Genomic DNA, 18,987 nt, shown 5'->3' on the forward strand with positions numbered 1-18,987 from the left:
CAAAGAATCCCTCTTGTCTTGCAATGAAGTATACACTTCTGTATAGATTGTCTAAAGATATGAAGTCATGGAAGTCTCCAAAGCATTTTGAACACTAAAAACTAGTTGTGATAGCATAGATCTAGAAAGTATTGTTTGCAAGGAAGGAGGAATCTGTGGATCTAGTTGTCATTCCCATTGTTGAGAATCAAGCTCATGATCAATATCACTGACATGACCAACCTTATCTAGACAGATGTTGTCTTAGCTGTCACTCTACATGTGTGTTGTAATAATTGAGTCAATCAGACTCAACCACAGTTAGTGGTATGGTCAGTTAGTGACCTAGTGTTGATGGGACCTAAAATGGGCTGGCACTGGCTATAGCACTAGCCGGACCTCTGGCATGCACAAGACAACCCCATGGCCTCACGGTCAAGAGCGTCTACATGACACATTGCCCTACCATCGTACGTAAATTTTGTGTTTGTATCATGTCTATAGTCCAACCCTTAACCTTCCCAGACTCCTCAGAGGGAGACCCTACACATTTTGGTGTAATTCACCATGTAGAACAACATAGGAGGCACCCCTTGGCTGATTGTCGTGGCCCCACTACAACCCTCCTACACCTTGGGGATTGGCCCCTTGATGTGTCACTAACACATATAACACATACGAAACAGACTCTACTCTTGGTGCCAATATTATGTCGTTCCAGGAATATACCAGTCCTCACTTACTTGTCCCCTTGGACCCACCATCTAGACCTACAACTTGGGTGCCTCACTCTCTCCAACAGCATGGGTCATTTATACTCCGACCAAGTGCTATGCATGCCAGGAATAGATACCATGTGTATGATTCATGCAAAAGTGGATGATTGTGCACAAACAATTATGGTTTAAAATTAGCCTATTTGTCGTGCAAAAATAGCCCTTTTAATGAATTATTTCAGCTAATACGCAATGCTTCGTTGTATAAACCTAGCACCAAGGCAAACCTCTGCTGCTAGATCCATTATTTTCAAAATAAACTACATCCAAAATGTTATGCATAAAGAAAATAATCAAAATTTTTATTGTTTCAGCGCTTAAACTATAGTATAACATCATCCTCCCCCTCACCATTTAAATTTTGTTACGGTGCATAGGTGTAGAGGTTCTTTTCTGTCATTTTTTGTATATAAAAGCAATAAATACACACTTTAACACAAAGGACAAGGCCAAATTGAGGCTTAATCTCATGCTTCAATCCCGTCTAACATTCACATACATAGATCTTATTTTTTCATTGTTTTCAAACGTAAGAAACCCATTTTTTTCCCTTTTTTCTTTTTTTCTATTTATTTTTAATAATTTCTAGTTTTTTCCTGATGACTGATCATTGGAACTAAAACTCAACATTTTCCCTTATTTTATCCCATGTCCACTCATTTTTTCCCACTCAAAATCAAAGAAACTATCAATTTTCATCAAAATTAGTGTTTTTTCGGGTTTTGAAAATTTATAATTGCTGTAAATCAATAGAGGTTCTACATAACAGTGATAATAGCCCTCAAACATAATGCAAGGAACATTCAAATAAAATTTTAGCCCATATGCACACCATTTAGACCATGAACGATCAAAAACAAGCAAAATTATTTCATACAATAGAGCATACCACCTTTTTACGTGTTTCGGGTTTTTTGAATATTTAATTGGGACTATGTATCGACCAACCAGCCATGGATTTCAGCATAGATCTTCAGCCTTTAGCCTCCTCAGCCTCTTGGAACAATCCAGTGCCTCCCAAACAAGCATCCATCACCCAATTCTCTTCTTGATTCTTGCCACATAAAGTGCCTCTATGCAAGAGAGAGAGGGAGGAGAGAGAAAGACTAAATTCTGATCTCCACAACCAGGCAGCCATTCCACGCGTGATCTAGAGCGATGAGAGTGAAGATTGAATTTAGATTAGGCATAAGATCAGTTGAGGGGGTTGTTTGCAGCCCCCATAGCCCCCTCCTTCAATCGTGATGGCGCCATCTTTTTCTCTGCACGTGAAAAAAATAGACCCCCCCCCCCCACCATTTTGCGTTTGGTTGGGCTCCAAGGGGAGCCCCCAAAAGCCATGACTTTTGGGACTTCTTAAGGTCCTTTCCCACTTGCCATTTGGCCTTGACCTCCTGGGCACTCCCTCTTCTACGTCTGGTGCCCGAATTGAAGTCTGAAAAATCATGGGCATCTGTCTTGAAGTCCTCCACTGTGCGCATCTCCCATGGTCTTGTTTGACAGCCAAAAATTTATGAAAATTCACCAACTATTGTCTAGTGGGTCTTTTAAGCACTTTTCGGCATTGCCGCTTAAAATCGTACTGATTGCAACCACCGCCTTCAACGAAGTCTATTTTTCTCCTGAAATTCAAAATTTTTTGCTATTTTTAAGCACTTCTTGGCATCAAAAATCATCTGTCATTGGCAACCACGGGATAGGGCGACTCAGCCCGTCGAATCCCACGAAAAAATCTGCACATAAACACAACCACAAAGAGCCTCAAGCTGATACAAAATAGATACACAACAAAACACAACACAGCTCTCACCCTACCCCCTATCAAATCCAAGGCATGATTCCACCAGGAGTAGGTCTAGCATAATCTAACAAAAAGTCGAAAGCTAGTCACTAAGCAACTGCTCCAACACAGTCAAGCTAAAAAGAACAAGCAAAGAGGTCATCCTAAGTGGTGATCTGAGCTACCTACCTAACTAGGGACAACTCAACTAGGAGCTTCTACTAGGCGAGGACTCCTATAGCCTGATCAAGAAATAGTTTCTTTGAGCATCTTGGGGTCTTTAACCTCTTATTTTTCATACTCGAGCATGTAAAAAGGAGGGAGCTGAGCGTAGTGACCCAAGGAGAACAGGGCATCGACCTCACGTCCTTTCTCGGTACCTAAGAACCTACCAAGCCCTCGCAAGGCGATACTGAATCCTTAACGCTCACTTTTCTTTTTGCTCCAACCTTCTTATATTCTTTGTTTTTCAGCTTGATGCCACTCCTCGGAAGACAAGGCATCGGCCCCAGGTCTTGTCTCGTCCCCAAGAACCTACCAGGCCTTCTCAAGGCGATAAACAATAGCTCAAGGATTTTTCTTTCTTTCCTTCTCTATTTTTCTAGGGGTTAGAACCCCTTTTTACACACCTCCATATATTCCTATATTGTATTTCAGATAATTAGGTTTTTGCCTCTTTCCATCATTATCTTAGTAGGCTTCTCTAACTGTCTCATAACTAACAGGAACTCCTAGAACGGTCGCCTAGCAAGTCAGCAGAACAGGGTCACTAGAATTGCCTTCTAAAATAGGTCTTTCAATGCTTGACAATGCCTTTGCAGAAGGGACTTCATGCCTCGAGTGCCGGTCCCCAACAAACAAAAGAAAGTAACCCCTACATGCACATATATCATTAATTACTTAAGGGAAAAGACTCAAAAAGGGGACAAAACCACCTAGAATGGCCACAAGAAGCTCCTTCGCAGCAAAGGCCCCCCCCAGTAACTTCGTCAACCTGTATGATGCAATCACTACAACAAAAAACCATTAATTGTACTTGCACCAAACAGACATGGGGCCCTCTTGGCCTAAAGAAATAGCACATTTCACTGCAAACTAGCTGGCTCTCTTGGCCTAAAGAAATCAAACATGACATGAAAAACTAACTAGCCCTCCTGGCCTAAGAAAATAGATCATTAAAACCTTAAAACAACTGGCCCTCTTGGCCTAAAGAAATCAAGAAAACCAGCTCATATAGCTCCCTCCTTGGACGAAGGCAAATATATGAAAATATGCTCCATTCTAAGGAAAAAAATAGGGCTCTCAGCCCTAAACTAAATGCATCAAGTTGTGACCCATACCTCCTGCATATGTAGCAAGAGGTGTATGCATAACATGTCATTTGATCAACCTATGGGTCCAAGATAATAGTGGTAGATGGGTCTCGGCCACTCTTCGCATTACCCATATCAACCATCGCCTGCCATATAACACGTGGTCTGATAACATTCCCCACAAGCAACCAAGTCCCGTCTCGTTATCAAGAGCAACATCCAGACTAGGACCATAGTTGAAGAAGAGGTCCTCTTCATAAGCAAAATTAGCTAAGGAATCTGCAAACTGATTCCAATAATGTGGAATGAGCTGAATAGATACGCTCTCAAATTCATCAAGTAGGGTTATAGCAGTGCGATGATATAGACGAAGGATGGGATTCCAGACTATATATGTGCCATTGAGTTGATTTAAGATCAGTTGGGAATCCCCCTTTACCAACAACTGCCGAATACCACCTTTCTTGGCAATATTTAGTCCCATAATCAAGACTTTATACTCTGCCATGTTGTTAGTGAATCCTATCCCAAGATAAACAACTAATTTCATTGCAACTCTACGTCGGGGATCTCGGATAACTACTCCAACACTCCCTTTTTTATTAGGGCCCCGGGATGCTCAATCAAACTATAACGTGTACGTCCATAATGGGTTTACACAACCAGCCATCAAGAACTCCCCTACTCATAATTATGATAATCAAAATTCAACATATTGAGAGGATGAACTGATGGCTCCATCTCACCTTCTTCATTAAACTCAACAGGGATGCTTGTCAAAATTTGTAAACATTGATGGTAGAAAAATTTAATCTTCTACACAAAGGTACTGTCTTCTTGCTCAATCACATTGTATCCCTTGCTCCCCTAGATAAGCTTCCCCTGATGATATCTTTGCTCGAGATATGGGTGCTCCAAATAAGGGATTAATCACTCCATCAACTAGTTTAAGCTCTCCTGCAGGTCTCAAATCAACCCCAGCATAGACCTGCAATGCATTTAGCGCGTTAACATATTCAGAAATAATAAGGTTTAATCTTATTAAGATTAACCTTATTCTTAAATTCCACTCCCTATAGATCAACTAATAAAGCCATGAACTTATTTTTACCTAACCGAACTATCTTGTAAGGGCCATCCCATCTAGGTTCCAGCTTTCCTAGAAATAGCTCCCTATGCGCATCGTAGTATAGAACTAACTGCCCTTTCTTAAAGGTATATTTCTTTGCTTTTAGATCATGCAATCGCTTCATCCAACGCTTAGCCACTTCTTGGTGTAATAAACTCTGTAATTTAAGTTTATCCAAGTGGGCTATAGTCGTAAAACACTCGAATAGGGCATCTTCATCGCCCAAAGAATGATTGATTACGAATCTAATGGTCGGCAACTCAATTTCTAAGGGCAAGAAACACTCCTCTCTATAAATTAATTTAAATGGGGTGTGGCCAGTGGCTTGTTTGAACGTCGTGTTATATGCCCAAACCGCCACATATAATTTTGTATCCCAGTCCTGCTTCTTTTGGGAGACTATTTTGGATAGGATACCCATAAGTTGCTTATTAGTACTTTCAACTTGTCCATTGGCTTACAGATTATAGGCAGTCATCTTGTTATGCTTAATTTTCCATGCTTCAGTCAGGCTTTTAATCACCTTGTTCAAAAAATTGGGTTCCACGGTCCGATACTATTTCCTTTGGCGAACCAAAATGGCAAATGATTTGCTCAAGTAGGAAACTGGCAGTCTCTTTTGCATTGTTCTACCTTGTCGCCTGTGCTTCTGACCACTTTGTAAAGTAATCAGTTGCTACTATCATGTATCTTTTCTGAGTAGTAGATGACAAGGTAATAGGTCCCACAAAATTGATGCCCCACTTCTCAAATGGAAGGGTAGCCATGATCGGCGTAAAAGGACACTTTCTATTCTCTCTAATGTCATGTCTTTGACATGTATCACATCTCTTGACATAGTCAAATGAATCCTGGAAGATGTATGGTCACCAATACCCAGCTCTTAAAGCCTTATCTGCCGTTAACCGCCCAGCAAAGTGCCCTCCACAAGAGGAGTCATGGCACTCTTCCAATATAAATGGAACCTCTGTAAAATATTACACGGCGCAGCGAAGAGAATCTGAGAAAGAGATAGAGAGTACACAACAGATAAGAGGAGAATCAGTAAATTCTTTAACTCCAAATAACTGATACAAAGATGGCTCTGTCCGCCCGTGCGCTTCCACTGTGTGAAGCTTAGATGGCGATCTAGACAGAAGATAGGTGAAGAGCTTAAGGCTAGCTGGAACAACTCTGACTGGGTGAAAGATGAGTGAGTGATGGCTGCGAAGGGGTTTAGCTTTTATAGCCTGCGAAGGTCGTTAGGTTGACCTGCTGACCGACCTACCATATGAGCCTCCACTAGTCGACCAGGGAATATTCCAGGGAATATTCCCTTTACCATTGGGCCGGGGGCGCTGCCCCCGGACCCCACAATAGGGGCCCCTTTTAACTCCCTTACACCGCAACTCGATGCAATGCGCCTCGAGTTGCTACCAGCTTAACCACTCTATCTAACCCAAAGATTAGACCCACAACAGTCACCTTTTTGCCATCCGGTCACATAGACCTCATCTGATATACAAGTCAGGACTCAACCAATGTCCGGGCTCACATTTGGCTTCTCCTCATAATGGGGGCCTTACAACTTTGAGCACCATGGATCATTGGTAGCACCTAATGAGGGTGGGACATTGATCATATCTAACACCCCCCCTCAATGTCCACCCATAGGTGAACTATCTCCTTGGCCCAATGCCGAGTCTCTGAAGATGAACTTGAAGCAAATCCTTCGTAAGTGCTTTGGTGAAGATATCTGCTCCATTCTCCTCTGTTGGACAGTAGACCAATTCCACTATCCCATCCTCCATCAAATCACGCACATAGTGATACTGGATCTCTATATGTTTGGTGCGTGCATGAAACACTGGATTTTTGGCACTGGCGATGCAACTCTGATTGTCACATCTCATCACAGTTGGTTCTTCATCCTGCACTCCCATATGCCATAGAATCCTTCTCAACCATACGGCCTCACATGCAGCAAAACAAGCTGCCTTGTACTCTGCTTCGGTAGAAGACAATGCCACTGTTGGTTGCTTCTTACTAATCCAAGAGAAAATTCCTGAACCCAAAGAGAAACAATAACTAGAAACTCACTTCCTGGAATCAATGTCTCCTGCCCAATCTGAGTCACAGTTCCCCACAAGAGAAGTTTCGAAACTGTATGTGATACCATAGTCAAGAGTTTTCTTCAAGTATCTGAGCACCCGCATCCCAGCCTTCCAATGACTCTCATGAGGTTTGTTTGAGAACCTGCTCAAAACACCAACAGCAAAACTGATATCTGGTTTGGTGTTACACAAGTAGATCAGACTGCCAACCAACCTCATATACCTCCCAATGTCTGCCAGTGCTATCTCCTTGCACTCGGTCATGCCAAATGCCTTCAAGATCTCCCATGCATACTTCTTCTGAGAGATGAGGATCTTTCCTGGCTCTTGCCAGACTTCAATCCCCAAACAATAGTGCAGCAAGCCCAAGTCTGTCATTTCAAACTCAGAACTCAAAGCCTTTCGAGTTTGGTTGATCATATCTTCATAGTCACCTGTAATAAGAATTTCGTCCACATATAGGACAATCACTACAGACTTTTTACCATCCCTGTAAACATACAAGTTAGCATCTGAGGCACATCTTTTGAAGTTTAGGTTTAAAAAGAACCTATCTATCCGCTGGTACCATGCTCTGGGGGCTTGTTTCAGCCCATACAATGCCTTCTTCAGTTTACACACTTTGTTCTCAGAATGGGGGGCCTCAAACCCTGGTGGATGAGCCACGTACACCTCCTCCTTGAGGTCACCATTTAAGAACGCTGACTTAACATCCATTTGGTATACTGGCCACTTCTCATGGGCAGCCACTGCAAGTACCGTGCGAATAGTGGTCATTCTGGCAGTTGGGGCAAATGACTCTTGAAAATCAAACCCTTCAACTTGTGAAAATCCTTGGGCAACCAGTCTAGCTTTGTACTTTTCTAAGGTACCATCAGCCTTGTACTTTACCTTCCAGATCCACTTGGTGCCAATAACCTTCCGCTTTGATGGTCGATCCACTAGCTCCCAAGTGTCATTCTTCATTATGCTGTCATACTCCGCCTGCATAGCAGCCTTCCATGATGGATCTGCAAGTGCTTCTTCTAAGTCAGTTGGCTCCTTTACTTCTCTCATAATCTCAATCATCAAGGCCATATTGACTATGTGAGCAGAAGCCCTCCTTTGCTCCTCTATTCTCTGAGACCTCCTTGGTCCGTCTGCCTTCTCCTCAACAGATGCAGGCATAGGATTATTGTGGTCATAGAGCTGCTTCACCCAGCGCGGCAATGGCTTTTCCGGTGGGGTGATGTCAGGTTGGTGAACTTTTTCCTCATCATCTGAAGATGATGCTTCCTCCTCCTTAAGGATAGGGATAGCTCTCGGGACAGGTTCATAGTGGACTACTTCTTCGCTTGATGATAAAGTGGAAGAGCTTGCCTTCTCCTCCTCCACTGTATGCGGCTCCTCCTTGAACACCACATCACGGCTCGCGATGATCTTCTTTGCCTCTTGGTCATATAATTTGTAAGCCTTCTGCTCATCACTATAACCCAAGAAGATACATTTTCTACTTTTTGGTTGTAACTTGTTTCTCTTCTCATTTGGAACATGTGCATAACATTCACATCCAAAAATTCTGAAATGTGAGACAGATGGTTTCTTACCAGTGTAAGCCTCATGAGGTGTTTTTCCCTTGAGAGCCTTTGTATAGCTCCGATTTAGAATGTAGACTACAGTATTAACAGCTTCAGCCCAAAGATGGTTAGGCAATCCCTTGCCCTTTAGCATGCATCTTGCCATCTCCACAATGGTGCGATTCCTGCGTTCCACAACACCGTTCTGCTGAGGTGTGTGAGGCGTCGTCAATTGACGCTTGATCCCTTTGTCTTGCAAAAGCCTTCAAACTCCTTTGAGTTGAACTCACCACCACCATCTGTTCTAAATTTCTTCACACTTTTCCCTGTTTCATTCTCAACAAGTATTAGCCATTCTTTAAACTTACCAAAAGCTTGAGCCTTATCACGAAGGAAGTACACCCACATCTTTCTTCTGTAGTTGTCGATAATCAACATAAAATAAGAAGATCCCCCCAAGGCCTGTGTAGGCATCTTACCACACAAGTCAGCATGCACCAACTCTAGAGGAGCTTGTGCTCTACTCTTGCTTTCTTGTGGAAATGCCTTTCTCTATTGCTTGCCCATCATACAAGCTTCACATGGTTCCTTCAATTCAGTTATTGTAGGTAGGTGAGCAACCATACCTTGCTTTTGCATCTCCTTCAATACTGCAAATCCGATGTGTCCAAACCTTTCATGCCAAAGCTTACTTGTGCCCACTCCAGCGGTGGCTGTAAGAGCACTTAGCTCATACAGGTTGTTCCTTCTTTCTCCTTTGCCAACAATTGTGCCATCACTATCAATAATTTCTGCACCTGTCTTCTTGAACCTCACTTCATGACCAAGATCAGTTATGGCAGCAACTGATAAGAGATTTCTCCTAATTTCGGGAACATACAACACATTTGAAAGCTTTTTGACTTCACCATTTGCAGCAACAAAAGAAATAGTACCTATGCCCGCAGCAAGGCATTTAGCATCATTTCCAACCGTCACAGTGATGGATTCTTGTAGAGGCTGCATAGAACTGTATAGACCTTTCTTGTTGGTCATGTGACGGGAGGCCCCACTATCCAACACCCATGAGTCAGTGGTAGATTCTTCTTGCGCCGAGGAGCACACTTCCTCAATGGTCGCCATGAATAATTCCAACTCTGCTTCAGCCGTATTGGCTGTCTCTTTCCCTTTACTTTTAAGGGTACCATTCTTTTCATCTGCCTTCTTGACACGACAATCTGCAATTGCATGCCCTTTCTTCTTGCAGTAGAAGCACTCTCCTTGAAACTTCTTCTTGCCGCCCTTCTTCTTTTTGTCACCATCATTTTTGGTGGAGGAGACACCTTTGCCTTTTGCATTGGCAGAGAATGCAGCATCTCCATTATTGCTTCCTTCTCGAGCTTTCAACCTCAATTCCTCCTCCATTAATAATGCACAAAACTCCTCAAAAGTCAAAGCTTGAGGTCTCACCTGAGTATTAAGGACAGTTACTAGTCCATCAAACTTTTGTGGACAAATCCGAAGACACCTCCGAGCTAGCTCTTCGCTAGTCTTTTGTATCCCAGCACCAGCCATCTGGTCGCACAGATTCTTAATCCGAGTGATGAATGCTTCAACCGTCTCTCCTTCAGCAAACTTCTCCGCTGCTAGTTGATTCTCCAAGTTTTTAATCCTTGTTTGGTTTCGTGTTTCATACTGACTCCTTAGCACATTCCAAGCCTCTGACGCTTTGGTTGTATGCTGAATCAAAGTCAAAACACTATCAGAACAGCTTGTAACTAAGGCACACAATGCATCTGCATTCCTTCGTTTCCAAGCTTGTAGAAGATCTGCATTCAGAGGAATCATCACACTAGGATTTGATGGGTCGGGGGTAGGCTGTGGTTCTGTGTCAGTCCCCAACACAGTCTCCAGAAGCTCATAAGAATCAAGGATAGTTGTAATTTTGAACTTCCACAAGGTGTAGTTTGTACCATCTAACTTGCCTTCGCTGAAGGTTGGTGGACGAATCCTCAGTGTTTGAATAGCCGGTACAGCAACACCACCTCCTGCACCGCTTCTCGAAGTCGACATAGTTTCTCTTTTCTGTTGAAGCCTTTGCCTCTTGCACGCTCTCCGATCTCTAGAGCCCCTTGGGCTCTGATACCATGTAAAATATTACACGGCGTAGTGAACAGAATATGAGAAAGAGATAGAGAGTACACAACAGATAAGAGGAGAATCAGTAAATTCTTTAACTCCAAACAACTGATACAAAGATGGCTCTGTCCACCCGTGCGCTTCCACTGTGTGAAGCTTAGATGGCGATCTAGACAGAAGATAGGTGAAGAGCTTAAGGCTAGCTCGAACAACAACTCTGACTGGGTGAAAGATGAGTGAGTGATGGCTGCGAAGGGGTTTAGCTTTTATAGCCTGCGAAGGTCGTTAGGTCGGCCTACTGACCGACCTACCATATGAGCCTCCACTAGTCGACCAGGGAATATTCCCTTTACCATCGGGCCGGGGGCGCTGCCCCCAGACCCCACAATAGGGGCCCCTTTTAACTCCCTTACACCGCAACTCGATGCAATGAGCCTCGAGTTGCTACCAGCTTAACCACTCTGTCTAACCCAAAGATTAGACCCACAACAGTCACCTTTTTGCCATCCGGTCACATAGACCTCATCTGATATACAAGCCAGGACTCAACCAATGTCCGGGCTCACATTTGGCTTCTCCTCATAATGGGGGCCTTACAACTTTGAGCACCATGGATCATTGGTAGCACCTAATGAGGGTGGGGCATTGATCATATCTAACAACCTCCTCATGCATCACACATCGGCGATAGATATCATCAACACCCTACCGATATAGTGTTCCTGTGATCAAGGAAATTTTCAATGCCTGCTGTTTAATTTTCCTCTTCTCTGATTTTGATAAAGTAGCTCTAGTCTCTCCTGTAGAAAGATATTGTGTTATAGTATCATACCATGAGGGAATAGACATCATATCGATCTTGAACAAAGTTTCCATATCACTTCCTTCAGTCGAGACTTCTTTTGGCTCTTTGAAATCCACAAGACACTCTACAATGCCCAGAAGCTTCAGCGGATTGCTCTTAATCTCGTAATCAAATTCCTGCAAAGTGATTAACCACTTTGCTAAACGATCAGGTGGCTGTAACTTATTCAACGACAATCGAAGTCCTTTTGCCTTCGTATAAAAAGCCCACCTTCTCATAAAGAATGTAGTGCCTAAACTTTTTGGTCGCAAATACCATCACAAGGCACAACTCTTCCATATATGTATAGTTAATTTTCGATATGCCCAACTTCCTACTAGGAAAAGCTATTGGATGGTACCATTTTTCCTCCCAAATTTGGGATAAGCAGCAGCTAATACTATACATGGTTGGTGCTAAAAATATATAGAACATTTCGCCCCTTTTAGGTGCTTTTAAAATAGGTTCTTTGGCAAGCTCATGCTTCACATCGTCAAAAGATACTTTGCAAGCATCACTCCATGCAAACTGATAGTTAAAGGACAATAGGTTCCTCAGTGGCAACGTTCTTTCTGCCAGGGCATTGATAAACCTCCAATAATACCCTACCGATGACAGAAAACTATGCACTTCCTTTGGAGTACGCGGCGGATTCATGGCGACTATGACCTTGATCTTTTCAAGGTCAGTCGCAATCCCTACGGAACTGACCACATGGCCTAAGAATAGCCCGTAAGGCACTCCAAAGACGCACTTCTGTGGGTTGAGAGCTATGCAAAATTGTCTGCAACGCTTGAAACACTTTCGCAAAATAATCAATTGCCTTTCTCTTACAATGGCTGCCCCCAAATCATCAATGAATACTTTCAACTCCTCTGGGGAGATGTCACCAAAGGTCTTGTCAATTGTTATTTGCCACGAACCAGGTGCATTACATAATCCAAATGCCATCACATGGTATGCAAAGGTACTGAAGACAGTGATAAATGTCATTTTCATCTTGTCTTGCTCAGCAATCACCATTTGGTTATACCCTACAAAGCAATCCATGAACGAATATATTTTCCTACATGCCAATTGATCCAAAATTTGGTTAATAAATGGCAACACGTAGTAATCTTTAATAGTGTTTATTTAACTCTCTAAAGTCTACATAAAGACGGATTTGATTATTCTTCTTCTTTATAATCACAACTGGAAAACATCATTTAGTATGTTGAACTGGGAAGATCAAACCCGCCTTCCACAACTTCTAAAGCTCTTCAAACAGCCCATCCCTTAGTTCAAAAGACATACACCTTACTTTTTGACGTACAGGGCAGGTACCTTCATTTACAAGAATGGTATGCACAGCCAGACTAAGAGGAATACCCCTAAGTTCCAGCAAAGATGTCATGGAACTCCTGAACTAGGGACACATAGTCCTCTGTCTCTTCCGAACTGAGCATGGAATCTAATTTGATTGGCCGCAAATCATTATGCATGCCAAGGTCCAACTCAATAACGTCTGTATCTCTTATTTGATTTTGAGGCTCTATCGGCTCTCAAGGTTATCTGATAAATATCCTCTCTAGTGGACTCTTCTTTAAATCTATTGCTCGATGACGTCTCGCTACCAGATGGATCATCTACTATTTCTAGTTCAGTGGAGGATAATGGAGCTCTCTCACTCTGAGGAGACTCAAGGTAAGCATCCACTATTACACGATGGGCACCTTGACCTAGAATCACTCGACCAACGGGTATATCAACTTGATAGTCTGTCCGTAGAATCCATGGCCTACCTAGCAAAACTTGATAGCTAGGATGTCCTAGAAACCTTATCACCCTAAAGTCCAAATAGCATTCCACGCTCACAACTGTAACGTGGACTCTAGTGATGCAACCTTCAGGTTGTCTTAGACTATCATCAGCCATCCTAAGAAGTGTGGAGCCATCTTTTTGGATCTCTAGACCTAACCTCTCTATCAAATCTGAACTCATGATATTGACGGAGGATCCAGTGTCCACGATAGCATGCTCCACTAATATTCCATCCACATATGCTAGAACCCTAGGGCAATGCTTTTCAGCATGATCGTACCAATCTTCACCCACTCTAGCTATGCCCAAAGGTTCTACAATATACCCTCTACGCAGGATTTTCTTGAATTCCTTGCGTACTCCTAGTCAAATTTTAATCAATTGTAGGATATTTACGTCTGGTTTAACTTCGCAAAGAGAACTTGCTAGGTCAAAATCATGGTAGTTAGCCAAAGTTCTCTTCTCGTGCCAAACCATCCTCTCCTTTGGTCTTTCAATCAGCTTTGGTGCCTCTTTTTTAGCCTTTACCTTCTTTCTTGGCAATCCTTTATCCTTCTTGGGATCAACTTTACTACCAACAGGTATTAAAGGTCCCCCTTCCATATCAAGCTTCAGGATTCTCTTTTTCTTAGCATCTTGCTTAGGGCTTCTCTTGACAGGTTTTACAATTCCTTTGTCATCCTCTTTGATCTTTTGACCTGTTGTTACGGCTCGTAGATTAGAGGTTTCAACATCATTGACACATACGGCCTCAATAAGGCTGACTCCACTGCCATGAGGAAACTCCTCTATAGTAGCCTTTCCTCGTTGCAATATTTGTCTTGGTCCCTCATCTTGCTGGGGATTATTCCCTTGTGCGTGATGGTTAACTGGACATGGTTGTTTACTCCCTTTTTGGAGAGAATTGATCTTACTCTCATAGGTAGCAGCTAAGTGGCCAGACTTTCTACAAATATCGCATTTGACATTTGGGCAATTCCTAGGGAAATGTTGGCCACCACACCACTTACAACTGAATCTTGAGGGGGCACCCTCCTCAAGGTGTCAACTCCTTATCAAATTTTGATACTTCTTAAGAAAATTGAGGTCCATAACTATTTGTCTATATTGTTTAGAGATCATAGTGGTATAGTGCTTGTGGGAGCCTTCGCTCAAGCGTCAAGACCCACGGACCGCTTATAGCTTCAAGCGTTCCAAGCCGAGCACTAATGGCTACCTCTCACATAGCCGATGCGCCATCCATGTCTACAGGTATAGTGAGCTTACCTCCATGCTGTTTGAGTTACCTCCTCTCTCGTGCACTCAGGTAGCTCCACGATCCAAGTGCAAGCTTCAAACGAGCTCCATCCTCAAGCTCCATCACCGCAAGCAAGAGAAGAGAAGAGAAGAGAAGAGAAGAGAAGAGAAGAGAAGAAGAGAGGAGAAGATGGAGAGCTTCTCCTCCTCGGTCCCTCACCCTCACACACTCACTCCCTCACAATCTCACACTCCCTCTCTCAAGCATAAGCTCAAGTAAGCAAGAACAAGGAGAAGAAGAAGAAGAGGAGAGCCACTTTTTGCCACACACAAGAATGAGCTTCTCATTCACTTTTCAACTTTATATACAAAACCCTAAATCCCTTTTGGGCGGTCATCCCCTTTTCCCCTTTTTTACATGGTTGGTCGTGGCCTAGGCCCTTTTCCCATTGTCCCTCTATCTTCCTAGCTTCCTTTTCACTGCCTGTCTACATTTACAAATTGCACGGGTGAGAGCCCGGTACTCCTTGAATCAAACCATGATGTGCTTGTGCTCTTTCACAAAAGTTTTGACTTGCGCTTTTCCTTGTGCGCCTTTGTCTTCTATTTCTCTTTGCCTTGGCCTTTGTCTTTGTCTTCTATTTTAGCTTTCCGAATTTTCCACCGCCTAGCTTGTACAAGATTTCAGGGTGCGCCTTTGTATTTTAAAATGCACCTTTTCCCTTTTTCATTTGCCTTGGCTTTTTAAGGTTGTTTTTCATTTGCTTTGGCTTTTTAAGGTTGACCCCTGCGCTTTTGGCCTTTTCTTCTCTTCTTTCTTCTGTCGAACTACCTTTTTCCACCTTTGCCTTGCATCTTTTTAGTTTCCTTTTGCTTTCTTCGTGTTGAGGTTAACATTACCCCCCTCCTAGACGAGTGCCAGTCCCATGGCACTCAGCGCCGTAGGTAGGACGCATTAGCATGCATGAAGATGTGGGTGGCAAGGGTGCCTGTGGTTGCCATGGCAGGGTGTTGGTAGAGGTGGGGAGGAAGACCGTTGAGGGCACGTTGGTGGGTCAAGTGGTGGTGATAGGGCGATGGGAGTTGGGGGTAGGGATGTTCTTTGGGGGGCTGCCTTGATGGAGTACAATGGTAAGTTGATAGGGCGATACAGAGAGGAATGCAGAGTTGAGTGTTGATGAAGATGGAACGACACCCTCATTGGAGGCTTTAATACCTGTAATTGAAAATTTCTCATAGGTGATTTCTCCCTAGGGGCAGTGCTAGTCTTCTTTATCGTGCACAAGACATAGTTCAATTAATTTGGGAGACAGGTCGAACTCTAAGCAAGCTGAGAGTATTGTCCTACACTTGAGGACCCAAACTGTGTATATACTTTGGTGTAGATATTATGTGAGTGCTCGTGCATACTTAGATATTACATAGGTAGAAGACCGCGGGCCAGTTTCTCATAACGTCGTGTGGATGAAGCAAAGTGGTCCATGGTGGGAAGAAGTACACGTGAAGGTGGAGGGCAACATCATGTGCATTGTGATTGCACTACGGAGCAAGATAGAACATAGGGATACTGTGCTATTCATAGGTGGTAGACATTGGGCATGTGCAATGAGGACGGTGTACTGTTCATGGCCATTCGTGCAGTGCTTGCCCCAGGTGATTGCAATGAAATTAAGGCAGAGTACAAGAGAGAATTGTGTGAATGGGTCAGGGTGACAGGTTTAACCATAGGTGAGACAAGCTCACTTAGGTCTATCCTGCTTTTGATGTGCCCTGAACTATTGTGGGGGATGCTAGGGGACTAGGGGACTAGGGACGGAGCCAGTCGACCAAGGGCATTGGATGCACCTAATTTGAGGACCCCTAGGTGCGATGCTGTGATCATGGGTACTTCTTTTTATTTTTTACAACCATTGCAATATGCTGAGACTATGAACCTTTCAATGGGTTGGGAAATGTCAAGCCTCGAAGGCTCAGGAAATGGACATGACAGTAATGATTGTGCCCTAGTGTCGTTGTCAGCGGAGCCGTTGTGGTGATATTGGTGTGATTGCGGCAGCACCTGTTGTGAGCTCACTGTAGAGCTGGGCCCAAGAAGAGAGTGTAGCCCATGACTATGCTTTGGTTCGTGCGATGTGGGCACTCATAAGGGTGATTTTTCACATTCAGCAACGTGGCCTTTTTAGGGTACCTTGTACGGTTGTTGGTGGTCTTGCGATGGCCTGGGCATTGAACACATTTGCACGAAGACCTATGTCATCCTGCATCCACTTGCCACTTCATGAGAGTATATGCTTGCTTGCGTTAAGTACGTCGAATAGATGTAATCATGTTAAGACATAATTTTCGAAATGCTATGATGTTAATTGCGATGCCTATTCCACTGCTTGTTAAAGACATTGCATACATTAACGATAGGTAAAGGAAGTGTGTACAAGAGGGGAGCTTGTCCCTTTACTCATCAAAAGGAAAAAAGTTATGGCATGAGGACATGTCAAGCTTCCTGTACATCATAGGGGCTTAGTCGATTTGCACTAGGCGGGGTGAGTTCGGGTGGTTAGGCATCTGGGACTATGCTAGTGCGGGGCTCCCATGAGGTTGGGCCGGCCGGGACATGAATGGTGTAGTCTCGGGCCGCCACCGTTTCCAAAATGCCTTTGAACAATTCATTAAAATCTTCCATGTCCCGAGCTGCCCTTTCTGCCCTTGAGTGCCTGGTGCCCGAGCATATGTTGGGGGTTTGTGCAACTGGTGTTGCCACATCTTGTGTGCTTCTTTGAGCTTTGACTTTCTTGACCCAGGGATTCTTCGGCCTTCGTCTCGGGCAGTGTCTCTTAGGACCCCGTTTCTTTGCATACCTTTTGAGAGTGGACACGTAGTGCACCGGCGGAGGGGTCCGTCGTCCGCGAAGAGCGTCTCTGCAAGCTAGCTGCCCTAGATTCTCCATGTTTTTCTTGTAGGGGGGCCTGCAAGATGCAAACCAAGGGTTAGGCTTTGATACGGAATAAGACCGTTCGCATGGGAGGGATTATAGTGTGGATTATCAAACGCGTATGACTATAAGAGGAGGGGTGGGATGCGTTGTGCTTGTTGTAGAGAGATGGCCCCCATGATGATGTCCATTTAGCCTCCAGTCATTAGCAGATTTTGGCTCACACTGAGTTACGTCGGCTGTGGTGGTCCTAGATTTGGGCAAGGCCCATCCTCAGAAGGATGGATCGGAAAGGGGAAAGGTGCATAGAAAGGGACTGCATGTTGCCTACATCATCAGAGATGTCGATCAGGGTTTCCCATGGTGGCAATGCAGGGTGCCTGCCCTTCGCCCGGAGGTGGGAATGGTCATGCCACTTCCAAATATGCGGTGAGAGGGGGACCGGACAAGCCTAGCCTATTGACCCCAGCTCTTCTGTCTTGCACTTGACTATTATTGCTTGTGTGTGTTGATAGTGTCTATACAGGGTGATAAAAGTTATTGTTTATTTATATACATATCCATGGATCCATGTCGCTTTATGAGGATAAAAACCAACTATAGAACTCCGGATTGTACTAGAGCATGGCACACGCATCCAGTACTCGTGGCAGCTTACTTAATACCAATAGATATTTTGCAACATCGAGTAGCATGGAACCTTGTCCGAGTCTACTGGCGACATGTAACTCCTCTTCAGTGAGAACCTTATCGAATAGTGAGCCCTCTTGGCTAGGTTCAGTTAAGTCCGTACCCCGAATGGCAGTCAGCACTCGAAGGGAACTTGGTGCCACATAGGTTGGGTCTCTTTGAGACTGCCATTTGGCCAATCGCTCCTCTGAGACTATCATGATCTGGGCTCCTAGTTCGGCCATTGCAATGGGTTCTCACACCGACCCTGTTCAAATTGACTTCTGCCCTCTGTTAATTGCTTTAATTGTTCTAATTCTAAGAGATTTGGTTGGCAGAGTGCATCATTGAATGTGACGGTTAAGCGCAGTTCGTCGGCTTCCTCGCCAGAGAGATGAGTCACATGCGTTCATACATGAGCTTGTTGTAGTGCTTGTCGAGATGTTCTTGCTCTTCCCAAGATAAGGGAAACGACAAGTATTCTTCGAGCTGCTCTTTAGGGAATGCGCACATGTCTGCCAGTACATAGACACATGCAAACACTTGAGCTTAGCATCCAACTCAGTTAAGCATTCAGTGACACTTTTATGTTCAACGAGGGCTTGCTCGGTTGCTATCTCATGCAAGGTTCTAGGAATTTGTCCGGGTTTTAGCGTAGCTGGGGGCTCCGGCCTAGATGCGCAAGTTTGGCCAATGCTAGGATTTCTCATGCTCTTGGGGTCTCCATGTGCCGCTGAGGCTTCGTTATTACATCATGGTTCT

The sequence above is a fragment of the Lygodium microphyllum genome, chromosome 12 (assembly GCF_053477565.2).
Source record: "Lygodium microphyllum isolate KBCC chromosome 12, Lygodium_microphyllum_v1.1.10, whole genome shotgun sequence".
NCBI classification, from domain to species: domain Eukaryota; kingdom Viridiplantae; phylum Streptophyta; class Polypodiopsida; order Schizaeales; family Lygodiaceae; genus Lygodium; species Lygodium microphyllum.